Raw genomic sequence first — 11,899 nt, 5'->3', positions numbered from 1 at the left:
TGAGTTGTCCTAAACCCAATCAAAAGAGAACTTGGATTTATTCCATTAAATATTCAAATTCTTTATCCATAAATCTTCCTGGTCCGTGAGTTATTCCACTCAAATATTTGATAAAACTTTTTCTTTTGTCCCTTTTGTTCATCTCTTTACCCTTTCCATACAAGACATGGATAAGTCCACCATTGATATGTGGTAGATTTGCAAAAGGAGATGTGTAACACTTCTCAAACACAAAACACTAAAAAATTACTTTAACCTTTATAGCATATCAAAATATTTTTTCAGACAAAAAATACCTTCTAAAAACATTAACAATCGGAATTATAAGCTAAAAGAATTTACAAAGCTTTAGCCACGTTGTGATTTACGAAGGACCGTGAAGGCCCGGGACCCTGGCCCAAGTCGGAAAGGAGACATGGCCTTTCCAAACAAAAGACAAAAAAAAACCAGGAAAAAAAATAAAACAGAAAACAGAGACAACACAATTTGCCGCTGTAAAGTAATCGACCACAGTGGGAGTCGAACCCACGACCTTTTGATCCGAAGTCAAACGCGCTAATCCACTGCGCTATGCGGTCACCTGATGCTAATTTTGGTTCTTTATTATAGATATACAAATTTGGCCGGCACAGACTGTCAAGATTAGATTTGTTAAAAGTTCATTTGAAGAAAAAAATACTTATTTGGTTAAAAAAAAAGTAAAAGCACTTTTAATGATCAAAAAATGACCAAAATGAGCAAAAGTTTAAAAATGAAGATTTTGTCAAAAAGCGTTTTTTTTAACTTAAAAGCTTTATTTCTCAAATGTAATCTCAAACAAACTCCAAGTATTTGATAATATGTTCTTAAGAGATACCTCAATCGATTGAGAACCATGAGTCATAAAATAGAGGTCAATCCATTGCTTAATGTGCTAATTTGTGCTGGAGCCAAACATAGTTATTGGAGCCGAATTAAAAATATAATAAATACAATTTAAAACCAAAATTAAGTAATTTTTCATACAATACGTTTCACAAAAATAATACCTACTAAAATTCATAAATATGTGCCATTTTTTTTTTTTTTTTTTTTTTTAAGTGAACTGAATGTGAGAGTGTGCAAAAACAACCTTTTTCTTAAAAATAAAATAAAATAAAAAATAATCATTGAAAAAGAGACTGACAAACAAAGTTTAAAGTTTATACCTTTAGGATAAGAACCTAGTAAAAATAGTTACTTATCAAAGAAAAAGAAAAAGAAACTGGTAAAAATAGTTCAAAGCTCAAAGCTTACAACATGCGAAAAAACAATTCAAACAGTCTTTAAAAAAAATTAAAATAATAAAAAACTGCAAAGAAAGACATGGTAAAAAAGAACTAATTCTTTTTCTTTCTTTTTTTTTTCTTTTTGTAATTCTGGTTAAATTTGTATATAAAAAAAATAAAAATAAAAATAAAAACCTAACCTAAGCAAAGCCTGTTACTGCCACTTCACTCAATACTGCCCTTTAATTTTCTTGCTATTTGTTAGAGCATTTCTAGCATACTCTCAATAAGGGAGTCAGTTCCTTAAGTTTAGGGAATATGTCCAAAAAATCGTAAAAAACGTCTCACAGTAAACTCCGTAAATGAACCCTAAATATCAAGATTGTCACAGTGGAACCTAATATTTTGGGTTCTACTATTGCAATCCTTATGATTATTAAAATATAAAGAAAAATATATTCTTTCTCCTCTCTCTTTTCTTCTCTCCTCTCATATATATATATATATATATATATATATATATAACAAATATTTTAATGATATATGGAATGATAAAGATAAGTTATTATGGTGTATTTTGATATAAGGAAGAAAAACTAGTTTGAATCTTTAAATATAGGGAAAATGACAAAAAAATTGCTGCTATTAGACTAAAATATTTATACATCTAATTTCTCAATTCGGTTTATTTTTATTGCCAGTTGCTTCATTTCTTATCGAAAGTATATCACAAAATAGTGAAAAATCCATTGCTATATATATTGACTTATAAAAAGGACACTATCCCTATCCCTACAGCATGCATGTTATACCCATTTACCTTCTTATCATTAAAAGCAAGATACAAAAGAAAGAAACATTATTATTCTCACGTAAAGATGAAAGATTTGCAAATCCCACGTGGATCATTTCTCTTAAAAAGTCACAATTGGGAGGGCCATGGCCCATTCAAGTATCAACATGACTTTGCCACTAGTCTAAAAAGTAAATCCTCTACGTTTTCAAACCGACCAAACACTTTTTACTTTTTTTTTAAAAAAAAAAAGATCTGATTTCTCATTAGAATATCAAATTATAGAGCCTTAGCTTGGTCAGAACAACATCATAAATACAATCCAGGATGAAAACATTCAAGTCTTATTTATGATATCGTGAGTGGCTGCATTAGTCAAGCCATGTGCCGCTGCATTTCTAACTCTACTTACATAGCTTAACTTCTAATTGTGACAATACTGAAGGGTAGTGCATACATCATCAACAAGGTGACCCCATCTATTTCCCATCAGTCCTTCATTGTGTATTGCCGATGCCACCACTTGGGCATCTCTCTCCAGTACGAAACACTTTTTACGACTTTGTTTAAAAATACATGTTTGGTCTACGAAATTAAGATGACCATATTAATATCTGCATTAATGTTACAAATGCAGATATTACGAATATTAATATCCGCATTTTCACCCTACTCGAAGGCCACTTGCATCCACTTTTCTAAATTTTATCTAAAATAACTAACATATGCTACTTTTCTCTATTTTAGCTAAAGACTTTTCAAATTCACTCTACCTCTAATTAATTAGTCCTTCTCCATAACATTTAATACTCTTTTGTCCTCTCTTAATTAATTATATAGAGAGAAAAACTTTATTAAAGAAAAGAAGACATAAATCTCCGAGGGGTAGCTCAATCAATAGTAAACCACGCTTCATGAAGCGAAGGTCATTAGTTCGAATCTCCCCTCCTTCCCTTCTCTTATGTGGACATGTTAAAAATAAATAAATAAATAAATAAATGTATAAAAAAAAAATAAAAAAAAAACTTTTGCATAGTGCTAAGCATTGTAGTTCAAATGCATTTATTTTACATCGGAAAATAACTAAGAACATATTTGAGATTGTTTTAAAAAATAAAATTTTTAAAGTTAAAAATAATTTTTAAGCTTTTTTTAAAAGTTTTTGTTTGGCGTAACTTTTTAAGTATTAAAAAAAAAAAAAACTTTTTAAATTTCAAAACAATGGCCTATAATCTTCCTCAACTTTTTTAACTCGATCATAACATTCTTACTTTTTACATCACATCAATCATTTTTTATTATTATTTAAATAAATAAAAAATCACAACAAAACATTTTTTATTTTTTATTTTACTAAACATTCTTACTTTTTTTTTCACGTCAATTAATTTTTGTTACGGTTTCAAGCCACTAGACAATTTCGGTCCAACGCCAAACAGCCCCAATGGTCCCGTACGTCTCCATTTACTGCTTACGAAAATTCGGTGGAATTAGAACTTTGAGACATGCATGTCCTTCGCGCCAGTTGAAATTTAATGTGCAACGTTCAATTAAAGATGATTAAATGCAAGTTTTTCAAGTGGGCAGTTTGGGTACGTGGTGGGAGAATTTTATTTTATTTATTTTCTTTTTTCTGCCATGGAATTCGTCTGCATGTAAATGAAGGTGTTTCAGAAATCATAAGTCTTCGTTTATGACGACCGCCAAATCAAAGGCAACCATAGAGTATTTGGGCGGCACCAACGAAGTTTCATAATCTTATTACGTCGCCATCGATTGGATACATGCGTGCGTCACAAAAATCAACTTCACCAGCTTTCGTTTACGTGTACGCAGTCGTTTTTGTGTACCTGCACACGTGGCATGCGTTTCAGAAAAAGAGAGATTATTATTATTATTAGGGTTAAATACTAAATACTTTCTTGGAGTTTCATAACTTTATTTTTTTCTCTTAAGGTTTCATTTTTATCACAGAAGGTTCCTGTGGTTTAGATAATAAACCAAATTAGTCCTTCTGTCTAGTTAACTTAACGGAATTCCACGTAGACCAATCAAATGTTGACACGTAGCACACACTTAATTTTTAAAAAAATTTAAAAAAAAAAGTATTTATTTATTTTCTTTTTTAAAAAAAAAAAAAAAATTGGGGGTGGCTCTTGGCCATTTGGAGCCACCCCCTTTGGCTATGGGGGTTGCCTGGCCACCCCCATTTGGCCGAATGGGGGTGGCTCGGCCACCCCCATGGAGCCTAGGGGGTGGCTGAAATCACCCCCAATGGTGGTTGGGGTGGGTTTCGGCCACCCCTTTGGTTCCAATGGGATGGTCGAGCCACCCCCAATGGGTGCCCAAGGGGGTGGCCGAAACCCCCCCTCAGTGGGTACTACGAGTGGCGAGCCACCCCCATGGAGCCTAAGGGGTGGTTTCGGCCACCCCCTTGGGCACCAAGGGGGTGGCTCAGCCACTCTCTTTGAGCCAAGGCCCCGGCCAGATGGGGGTGGCATGGCCAAAGGCCACCCCAAATTTTTTTTACTTTATATATATATATATATAATTTTTTTAAAAAAAATTAAATAGGTGCCACGTGTCAACATTTGATTAGTCCACATAGAATTCTGTTAAGTCAACTAATAGTAAACTGACAGAAAGACTAATTTGGATTATTATCAAAACCACAGGGACCTCATGTGATAAAAATGAAACCTTAGAAAGGAAAAAATAAAGTTATAAAACCCTAGGAAGATATTTAGTATTTAACCCTTTATGAAATGAATAAAGAAGAAGCATTGGTATAAAAAATAAATAAAGTTTAGGAAAGCACTGTAACATTCCTAATGTTTAAGAAAGTAGTGTAGGTGATTTTTTGTATTTTTTGTATTTTTTTTTTCTTTTCTATATATACGAAAAGAAATGAATTATAGGGTGTCTCTTTCTAGTTATCTTCCACGCATTTAGCTTCCTATCATTCAAGCAAGATACAACAGAAAAAAAAAATCATGATTCTCAAATAAAGAAAAAAGATTTGCAAGGGTCACGTGGACAAATGCTTGACCCGTTTTAATCATTTATCTTAAAAAGTCCAATTACTTTTTAACAATTGGGAGGGCCGGAATAAAAGTGTTCTTGCCACTAGCGTAGAAAGTGAATCTCTACGTCTTTAAACTACCTTTTTCAAACCATCTTTTTTTTTTAAATGCACTATCAAACAAAAGATTTTCTACGATTTTGTTTAAAAATATAGGTTTGGTCTATGAAATTGTGAAGACTACATTAATATTTGCATTAATGCTATAGATGTAAATATTACGAATTTTCCCTATATATATATATATATATAGAGAGAGAGAGAGAGAGAAAATCGGGAATAAAAGTGTTCTTGCCACTAGTGTAAAAAGTGAATCTTTATGTCTTCAAACCACCTTTTTCAAACTATTTTTTTTTAAATGCACTATCAGACAAAACATTTTCTACGATTTTGTTTAAAAATATATGTTTGGTCTATGAAATTGTGAAAACTATATTAATATCTGCATTAATGCTACGAATGCAGATATTACGAATTATCCCTATATATAGAGAAAATATATTAAAAAAAAAAAAACTGTAAAAGTCACCTACAATAACATTTCCAAACATTGAGAATGTTACGATGCTACATTGTGTAGGAAACCAAAAGGCAAAATTGTCTTGGCTTATACCATTCTCTCCCGTCAATATCATGCATCTAACTTTTTTCTTGGTCTTTTTTTTTTTTTGTTAATGCCTTGAAAATAAAATGGGACTTTTCATGGACTTCTGACCTACCTAGCTACCTAACTATGAAGTTATGATACTATTTTTGTCTTTTGATTATTTTGTTTTTCCTAGTTTTGAATGATGAAACGAAAATTTAAAGGAAAATTTAAGAGCCTTGCTTAATTTATAAGAGAGAACTTGACGTATATGGAAATAGAGTAATGCTAAAAGTTTTCTTTATATTCTTCTTGTATCATTTTAAAATTGATATGGCTTTAAAATTATCATTCGAATTATAATAGATTACTATTACACTACAAAAAAAGGATTTTTTATTGACATAGGTTTACTGACGTGTCAGGCTGTCTGACACGTCAGTAAACCCTCCTGACGAGGCAATCCTGACGTGTTTCAGTCGTGAAGAATGTGGGTGTCAGGAATTGGCAATTTCTGACGTGCCAAATTTGCAGTGGAGAGAGGAGATAGAGAGAGTGTAGGGAAAATGAATGAGAAGGGAAGAATAAAAAGAGAAAAAAAGTTGGAGGGAAAATAAGAAGAGAGAAAAATTTCAAAAAAAAGGGCGGACTTTTTTTATTTTTTATTTTTTCCTGACGCGTTAAAGTGGCGCGTCAGAAAATGGAGACCATTTCCTGACGTGCCTATATATGTGGCACGTCAGGAATATATTAATATATATATTTATATATATGTTTATATAGTATTAATTATATATATTAATACTAATATAATTAATATTTTTCTGTTTTGTATGTATATATATACATGTTTATATGTTTATAATTAATATAGCATTAATTATATTAATACTAATATAATTTATGTTTTCCTCTTCTGTATTTCATTTGAGTTCTCATGTATTTGGTTTTATTTTATGTACGTGAATAGTGCAGTTAATCTTACAAACAACAATTTCATTTTAACGTGCATGGCTCAAACCTAAATGATATATAGCGTGCATGATTTATATATATATATATATATATGTGTGTGTGTGTGTGTGTGTTTGTCAAAACTTTAATTAATATCATCTATCACCAATATTGTTACTTTAATTAATGAAATACCAAATTTGGTATCTCATAATTAAATGAACGAGATCGAGAAAAATGCATGTTATATATATATATATATATATATATATATATATCCTTTAGTCTAATTTGAACCATGCATGCACGTTAAATAGCCATGTTATATATATATCCTTTTGCATGGTTTTGCTATATATATATATATATATACGGTATCTCGAGTAAAACATGGCTAACAGTTGGGATTTTTTTTTTTTTTTTTTTTTTTTTTTTTTTTTTTTTTTTTTAGTTTTGAATGTTCAAATGGCATGGGTTACGGTATGTGTTATAAAAGAAAAGTATATATTAAAGTACTGGCCGGTGTTTGTTTTCTAAAAATTAATTTTATTGAATGTTAATTGGAATTCCTATTATATATATATATATATATATATATATATATATATTATATTTATATATTATATAATTGGAATTCCTATTTCTTGACGTGTCAAATAGACACGTCAAGAAATATTGACGTGTCAAAGTGACACGTCAATATTTATTGACGTGTCAAATTGACACGTCAATATTTCTTGACGTGTCAAAGTAACACGTCAAGAAATGTTGACGTGTTACTTTGACACGTCAATATTTCTTGACGTGTCAAACTGACACGTCAAGAATTGCTGACGTGTCAAAGTGACACGTCAATATTTCTTGACGTGTCATATACTGACACGTCAGTAAATAATCAACCAATTATTTATTAATTTTAAAATGATGTCAGATTAAATTTGGTTCCAATTTACTGACGTGCCAAAGTGACACGTCAGGAAATACTGACGTGTTGTTTTCAATACGTCAGTAAATGTTGACGTGTAACTTTTAACACGTCAGTAAATTATTTGTTGACGTGCTACTTTTAACACGTCAGTATTTACTGACGTGCCAAAAAATATTACTGTTTGACACGTGAAGAAATGGCCTTTTTTTTGTAGTGTTAGATTTTCATCAAATAGTAATTTTACAGACATATTAATTTTGGAGAGACACAAGAAAGATATGAAAGTATCTTCTAGCATTAGTCATAGAAATACGATCAACTAGAGTCTAGAAAGGTTAATTTTTGGCACCTTTTTGACAAATGCCATAGATGGATGAATATTAATAGGGTTACTTTAAATTTGAAAAGGGTTTGATTCTAATTAAATCTTCATCAAATTGATTACAGTAGGCTTAATTTCACAATTCATGTCAGCATGTCGTTTAATTGTGTGGCAGTGTTCGCGTGCGGGGTGATAGAAAGTTAGATTTTTCTAAAAGTCATGGTTCTAAGATGCCTAACTTACATAATTATGCAGGTTTAGATGATGTTGATGGGAAACAAATTAAATAAATAAATTAGAATGTGGCAAATTAAAGATAAAGTTTTTCTTTAACTCACTCTTAGGCGTGGACAGATTAACTATTTACTGCCTATCGACCAACAAACGACTTTTGGCGTTCGGTAGACGGAATAAAAATATTATTTTGATATCGGTTCGGTTTGGTAGGCGGTATAATTTTTTTTTTCTTTGGTTAACCGATTTTTCAAGTGAAATTTGAATTTTATTTATTAGATTTCTTTATTTTTTTGTCCAATTGATTTGTGGTTGTTCTTTTGTTCCGATGAATTTACTATTTTATTCATTTATAAAACATATGCTTTATTAATTTTGTAGTTACGAAGAAGTTGATAAATCTTAATATAAAAACTTTTAACCGACAATTAACTGACTTAACCTATCACCTATCAACCGACTAACCGATTAACTGAAAAGTCGAAACTATTCAATGAAAATGCCCTTATCGACACCGATCGAACCGGTACCCACCCCTACTCAATCCATTAAACAAACGTGCGTTTAAACTTCACATGCTCTATTAAAAATGTATGTGACATGCATTTTGGGTTTAGTAGCTAGACTAGGTTATTAATCTGCAAATATTATTTTGGACAATTTAATTTTGGAAGAACTAAAGTCAATTGCTTTGGCTAGAATTAAATTTGGTGGAAGTACAAGTAAATTAATAGATAAAGCGAAAGCTTCTCAAGTTGCTTCCTTTCAAAAACATGATAAAACACCTAGGACAGGGGAACCATTTAGGGGATAGGTGATAGGATTGACTTACTAGGTTGATGGTTTATGGATGATAAGGGAAAATGTTATTAATGGTTCTCCACTTGAAGTAGGAGTGCCACTTGCACATTAAGTGTTTGATAAAATTATCCAATGACCTTTCCTCTTGCTAATTAATAATATTGCTGGAATAAACACCTACTCCTACTTACTATAACAACTATGTACCGATTCTTAAGATAAAGACAATAAGATCCATACTAATCCTAAGATCAAAATAACTAATATATATATGTATGACGTGATAAGGTGAACTAATCTTCTCTTGGTGTGACTAGTGCATTTGAATGTGAAACACCCAACCGTTCGATGAGTTTTTTTTTTTTTTTTGAAAGGGTATTTCAAAATCTTTGGTGAGTTAAAGTATTGATTAAGTGATTAAATTTAACATTTATTAACTTTTTTTTTTTGAAAGGGTTGATTTTTTATAGGTTTAATTTCACTAATTTAATTATTCAAATTAAGAATATAAGGATTGAAATGACGTCTCAATACGAAAATGTAAGAAAAAAAAAAAGTGAGTCAATTCATGACTGCAGGAGAGAAAGTGAATGAAGATTTCCAATTACTCGTGTGATTGGAATATACAACGATCGAGTTGTAACCAGAAATTTGGACATAAAATTTTCTTGAGGAGCACATACAAAAACGTGACTTATGTACAGAAATATAAATGAAAATTCTTATGAAATATAATAATTTAAAAAGTGTTCTGAAAATAAAAGTAAAACTAATTAAATATTATAAAAATAAAACTTATGTGACCATCTCTCTCTCTCTCTCTATATATATATATATTCGTTTAATTGGATCTCTTGAAATTTCAACTGAGCATATGATATATAGGTCATAGGTAGGTACGTATTAATGTATGTAACGTTGACATTTGGCCCACAAACTTGCACGTGCGCGGAGAGAGAGAGGGTGACGGGGAAGTTTGAAAATGATGGTCGTATGGAAATATTTTGAAGTTGTTATTATTATTATTATTTATTTCTTTCTTTTTTCAATTAGATTACGCATTTATTAGCCTGTGAAAAATGGTAGCTTAATTATAACAAGTAAAAGCCGCAAAGTAGGACCATGGAAGTTGCTATTTGAATGACCAAGAAGAAGAAGGAGGAGGGAGAGGGGAGGGGGCCGGGATACATGCATGTATTTGGTTATTGATTTATCCGGTTCACATCTAAAATTGGGATGGAAGCAACTTGTGGCAACCTTAGTCAAACAGTGTTTTTTTTGGAAAACTTGTAGAATGGTATTATTTCACCAATAGGAAAAAAACATCTAGAGCAAAGCTCTAAACATTACAGAGCAGACTGCTCTGCTGTTACAATAGTATGGATGCACTCGGGTATCTCCTCCAACCAAGCTTGTTCTGAAGAGCATGTCAGACCAAATTTTGCCAGTCCATGGGCTGCCATATTTGCGTCCCTCTTTACATGGCAGCACGTCCATCTCCTCATTCTCCCCAGAATAGACTTGGCATCCTCTATCACCTGGCCATAAGGTCGATAATTTGCCCCGGGATCCAAGAAAGCTTGAACGACCCGAAGAGAGTCGCCCTCCATGATCACATCTTGAATGCCCACATCTCTGCAAAACTCCACAGCCTCCCGAGCTGCCGTAGCTTCTGCAAACAGTGTTAAACTTGAATTCTAAACAAAAAAAAAAAAAAAACCCAAACGTCATGACATGTAAGCATTTATACATTAAAGTCATTGTCAATAACTTCTTGCCACGTAAGTCAACCAAACAAGTGAGAGAGGGGTGGATGGCAAATACCCTTTAATTTAGACTCTCCTCTTTGTAGGGCGAGACATGAGAGGGTGGTGGGTGGCCACCCCTCTACGATGGGGGCACTAGAGAGGACTTGGCTGCAAGCCAATATTCCCTCTCCCCTCTCCCTTCTAGGTAATAGAGTTTTTAGGATATTTGGACTATCTCAATCAATTGTGTTGAGAAATAAGATTTTTAAGCCAACTGGCAGCTGCATCTGGTGGGTCTTTTAATAAATAAAATAATAATAAATAAATAATAAAAGAGATCTCTTGTCTGTTTGTCGCCAATATGCTAGAATTACATGCCAACAAAGTGGGTCTTATTAATTCTTAAAAAACAATTGTTAATTGGGTTTTTGACTCTACAGTATACCAATATTAAAACTATAAGCTATAGTCTTATAGCATCTCAAGTAAAAATAGGCAAAATAGGTATTGAAAAAATATAAATTTTTACTTTAGTTATTATTTTTTCCCTTTAAACTCCAACAAATTTTGTATTATATTATTTTTAAAAAAATACTATTTCTTTTTATCATTGCAACCAATGAAAGAGGAGAGAGAATAATTTGTTTATAATTTAACAAAGCATTGGATATTTAAAGTATTTCCCAATACACCATATGGTGTAGGTGAAGTACAGGGCTTTTGATGTGAGTTTGTTTTTATTATTTTTTTGAATTTTTTTTTTTTAAATATAAAGAAGAAAATGACATATAGAACATCTGCTACTAGTGCTCTTAAGTACCAATTTCAAACTTCAAATTTGTTATACATGTTTTATTATATATCCAATTACATCACCGATGATCTCTATAATATAATCATTACATTTTTCTATCATTTAATTTATATTATAGTAATTTCAACAATAATCACAAATATATTTGTTTAAACAAGCGAAGTTTATAAATAAATAAAACAAACAAACAAAACGCAGCCCAATAGAGATATAAATTAAATCCAAATGAAACGTGGGAAACAAGCCTGCAACCTCGTCATGATTTCTTTTGCGTCATCCGTGATTCACCAATTCAGCAGATGCCTTAGATATGTACACGCTTACGTGCCAGAATTGGATTAAATAAACTTGAGATTGGCCCTTCTTTTCTACGAAACAGCGGAGACTAGG

At 31.6% G+C, this 11,899-nt stretch overlaps 1 non-coding gene across 1 annotated transcript; it reads right to left on the bottom strand.

The window, feature by feature from the left end:
* Positions 1–504: 504 nt before the first annotated feature.
* On the bottom strand, positions 505–578 carry TRNAR-UCG (transfer RNA arginine (anticodon UCG)). The gene has a single exon. It is a non-coding gene; the product is annotated as a tRNA-Arg (tRNA).
* Between the last annotated feature and the right edge of the window lie 11,321 nt (positions 579–11,899).

Source organism: Corylus avellana, chromosome 10 (genome assembly GCF_965113065.1).
Source record: "Corylus avellana chromosome 10, dhCorAvel1.hap1.2, whole genome shotgun sequence".
Taxonomy (NCBI): domain Eukaryota; kingdom Viridiplantae; phylum Streptophyta; class Magnoliopsida; order Fagales; family Betulaceae; genus Corylus; species Corylus avellana.
This window is presented reverse-complemented; position numbering and strand designations above follow the sequence as displayed.